The 4,537-nt window shown below is 34.6% G+C and overlaps 1 non-coding gene across 1 annotated transcript; it reads right to left on the bottom strand.

Annotated features, from left to right (window-relative positions):
- Positions 1 to 2,688: 2,688 nt before the first annotated feature.
- Positions 2,689 to 2,762, bottom strand: Trnai-uau (transfer RNA isoleucine (anticodon UAU)). The gene has a single exon. It is a non-coding gene; the product is annotated as a tRNA-Ile (tRNA).
- Between the last annotated feature and the right edge of the window lie 1,775 nt (positions 2,763 to 4,537).

Below are 4,537 nucleotides of genomic sequence, written 5' to 3'. Positions count from 1 at the left end.
AAGATGGTGTGCTTCCTTTGGACTATGCAGAGCTAAAAATGCTGTGTGAATAATTAGTGGAGACCCCAGTGGGCTAGGCCAATCCTACCTCAAAGAATTGAGACCAGGCCTGACTGCCTGCACATCCACCCCTGATTCCTCTGGGAAGCAAAATCACTGTTCTCCTTTTTTGAGTGCTGATTTTATAACATTGTGACATATTTCAACTCTGTTCTGACAATTTATTCAGCCCAATCAGAGATCTGTTCAATGTATGGTGAAATGATGTTGTTAAAAACGCAAAGCTTGGCTGGGCTGCTTGGAAAGGATGGCTCTCAGCTTGATTTCTATTGACAGAAGGCAGTTCAGGAAGAGGCATAAATAAAAAGTTACAGTGACTGAGAAAAAACTCAGAGCCTCCAGTTAGACCTCATTACTCTGAGCAATCAGACTGGAAAGGAGCTGTGGAGGAGACAGGATTGACTTCTCATCAGAGGCCAGAGTAATGAAGCAAGCCTGGAAGTGATCCCCAGCTCCCTGAAAAATCAGAAACAACAGCGGACATGTCAGAGGCCTAAGGAGGTCTCTCCTGGACTTAACACAATTCATGGCACAAAAATTGGGGGATGAATTGAGTCACACAAACTCCCAGGAAGGTTTGAATTATGCAATTTCCTTTGTGGATATTTTATTTTTAATTGGAGCTTTATAGTTATACATAAAAGTAAAATTCATTGTGAGATATTCACACATGTACTTGACATAGTTTGGTCGGTTTCATTCTGTTCTTCCTCCCCATCTTCCCTTCCTCCCCCTCATTCCCCTTCCTCTACTTCTCCCTTTGTGGGTTTTTGACTTCAACATTCTGCCTTCATAGAACAAGGGCTTTGAAAGTAAACTCTCCCTAAGATGTCTTTCAAATCTAACATTATTAGAAGAACAATTGTACCTTCCGCACAAAGGATAAGTGGAAAGACCTTTCCTTAAATAGGGGAAGAGACATTATTATGCTCAGTATTAAGAGCTAGAAGTTAGCATGCATTGTCTAAATTTAATCTATGTTAACCTTAAGAGAATAGCTACAGTTTTTCCCATTTTTTTTCGTGCATATTAGGAAATTGAAGTTCTAAGAGATAAGGAGTCTTGTTTCAAATTACATATTATTTAAATTTAATCTATATATTATCTTTACAGAAAAGTTATAATTATGCTTATTTTGCAGATGAGGAAATTGAGGTTCAAAGATGATAAGTGACTTACATCAGATCACCCAGGTGGAAAGACACAAAGCAGGGACTTGACTCTATTTTTATCAAGCATCAAATACTGAACTCATTACAGGGAGCCACACTAGCTCTGGGTATGACTACCCTGCAATGACAACAGCAGGGAATCAAAGGGAAACTTGAATTGACTTCAGTTTTTCAGAATCTAGCTTATGGAATTAAGAAGAGAAGTTTCAGGGAAGATGGAAGAAATATGTGATAGGTGAAGGATTGAAGGAATAAAAGGCAGGATGGAGACATGGAAGGGGAAGTAAGGAAAACAAATCTAACATCTGTTAGCTTCCTTCTATACAATGGGACCTGCACTTTTATGAGTTTTATGGAAGCATCATGGATACAATTTGATGAATTTGAAACTAAGAACTTCCTCACAGTTGATGTAATGACTATGTCATCATTAACAAGAATTTCCTTGAAAATGACTTATCCAGGTGGTGAGAATCTGTTTCTGTACTCTTCATTTTTGTCCATGTCTTTACACAAAAATCAGGGTATCATGAGTTCCATACTTTAAGATTAGCATTGAAATTGGGTGTTGTTAGTATCTTTTAAAAGTTGTATTGACTATTCGAGGTCTTCTGCATCTCTACGTACATTTTAGAATCACCTATACATTTCTAAGAAATTATTGGAATTTTATTGAGGTTGCAGAGAGCCCTCAGATCAATTTAAGGGGAACTGATGTCTTAATACTGAATCTTTACACTCACAAACATGGCGTACATCTTCATTAGCTTAAATATTATTTAACTTAGCAAAGTTTTATAGATTTCAATGTAAAGGTATATTATTTTTTGTCATATTTATCCATAAATGTTTATTTATATTTTGTTATTGTAAATAACATTTTAACTTTTTTGAGTTTCTGCAATGAGTTTTATTATTGATCATGTGTTCTGCACTTTTTAAAAATTCGCTTTTTTAGTATATCAGGTTTGGTAGATGATACTGGATTTTCTAAGTAGATAAACTTGTCCTATGTATAAAAATAATTTTCATTCTCATATTAAATTTAGATGCCTTTTAATATTACATTATTGTAATGATGACAACTTCCAGTCAATTGTTGAATAGAAGTGGTGAGATCATACATCCTAGTCTTACTTCTGATCAGGGAAAAATTTCATTTTTTTCCCCATTGTGTTGTCAGCTCTACATTTTTGAAGTTGACTTTTATCAGATTGTTCTACATATTACTATTTAATTTCTATTAGATAAGAGTTTCAACAGGAATGAAAATCAAATTTTGTCAAATGATGTTCTCTGCATCGATTGTGTTGATTACATGTTTTTCTATTTCATATTAACATAGTAAATTACATTGTTTTATTTTAAAAGGTTAAACCATCCCTGAGCACCTGGGATAAACCCACTTTGTCATTCATTTTTTAACATTCTTTTTTTTTTTTTTTTTTTTTTTTTTTTGGGGTGCTGGGGATCGAACCCAGGGCCTTGTGCTTATAAGGCAAGCACTCTACCGACTGAGCTATCTCCCCAGCCCCTGCATTTTTTAACATTCTTATGCATATATTGCTGGAATCAATTTGCTGAGATTTACATTGAACCTATAAATTTATTTTATGTCATATCTCCAGTATGGGATAGTAGAGTAATTAATATAAGAGTTGGGGAATATTGACACTTTTGAGAAGATTTTACTCCTTTACAATTTTCAATAGAAGTTTCTATAGACTTGTTATAATCTGCTTCTTAAAGCTGTAGTAGAATTCACCAATAGAGCTGACTGGGCCTGGAGTTCCCATTGTAGGAATGATTTTAACTATAAATTTGAGTGAACTTGGATATATTATATCTTAAGGAACTTGTCTGTATCATTATATATCATTGAAAATATTGGCATAATGTTGACAATTTTCCCTTATTGTGCTATCATGTAGTTCTTTTTCCTTTTTCATCCTGGCTTTAGTAGTTCATTTTTTTCTCTTTTGTCCAATCTGGTTACAGGTTAAACACTTTGTCTCTTAAAAATAGAATTATTTGATTTAGTCAACTTTTACTATTATCCACTGTTTTATTGATTCTTCTCTGATATTTATTATTCTCTTCTATTTCTTTTCTTTTTTTGGAGGGGTGAGGGTGTACCAGAGATTGAATTCAGGGGCACTTGACCACTGAGCCACATCCTCATACTTTTTGTATTTTATTTAGAGACAGGGTCTCACTGAGTTGCTTAGTGCCTTGCTGTTGCTGAGGCTGACTTTGAACTCACCATCCTCCTGCCTCAGCCTCCTGAGCCACTGGGATTACAGGCACGTGTCACCCACCATGCCCAGCTTTATTATCATTTTCTGTTACTTACTTTGTACCTGTTTTCTTAAAAGATTCTTAAACTTGAGGAAATTTGTTGGAGACCATTTTTTTCCTGACATAGTGTGCAGTGTCTCAGCACCTACTGCAAATTGTTAATATTACTTTTAATTTTTATTTCATTCAAAACAAGTCCTCATTTCCCTTTTGATTTCTTCTTTGACCCATGGTTTGTACCAGCATGTTATTTGTTCTCAAAATACTGAAGGGTTTTTCTGGAATTTTTTCCCTAATACTAGAGTGGTCCATAGTTGAATTTTAGTTTAATTCTGTTGTGGTCAGATAACATACTTTTACGGACATGGAACTTTTAAAATTTATTGAGACTCATTTCATTGCTTAGGATATGACTAATACTGCTAATTGTTCTACATGCCTATGTGCAATTAAAAAGAATGTGTATTCTGTTGCTGTTGAGTGTTATCTTCTACTGGTCTCAATTAGACCAAGATGGTTGATAATATTCCAATGCTTAATATTCTTGCAAACTTCCTCTCTGCTTGATAAAAGATCTCTGTCTATAATTGTGGATTTTTCTGTATTGCTTTACAATAGCATTGGTTATTCTTCATGCATTTTTTCTTTTTTTATTTGTTCTGATTTGTTATACATGACAGTAGAATACATTTTGACACCATATATAAATGAAGTGTAACTTCTCATTTTTCTGGTCATACATGATGTAGATTCACACTGGTTGTGTAATCATATGTGCACATAGGGTAATAATGTACAAATCATTCTACTCTTCTTCCTACCTCCATATCCCCTTTTCTCCTTTCACTCTCCTCTGTCTAATCCAGCATACCTTTATTCCCTGCACCCTGCTTATTGTGAATCAGCAGTCACATATCAGAAAAAAACATTTGGTCTTAAGTTCTTTGGAATTAACTTATTTCACTTAGCATGATATTCCCCAGCTCCATCCATTTACAGGCAAATGT

Source organism: Sciurus carolinensis, chromosome 11, assembly GCF_902686445.1.
Source record: "Sciurus carolinensis chromosome 11, mSciCar1.2, whole genome shotgun sequence".
Classification (NCBI taxonomy): domain Eukaryota; kingdom Metazoa; phylum Chordata; class Mammalia; order Rodentia; family Sciuridae; genus Sciurus; species Sciurus carolinensis.
Note: the sequence above shows the minus strand (reverse complement) of the source record. Positions and strands in the feature narration are given on the sequence as shown.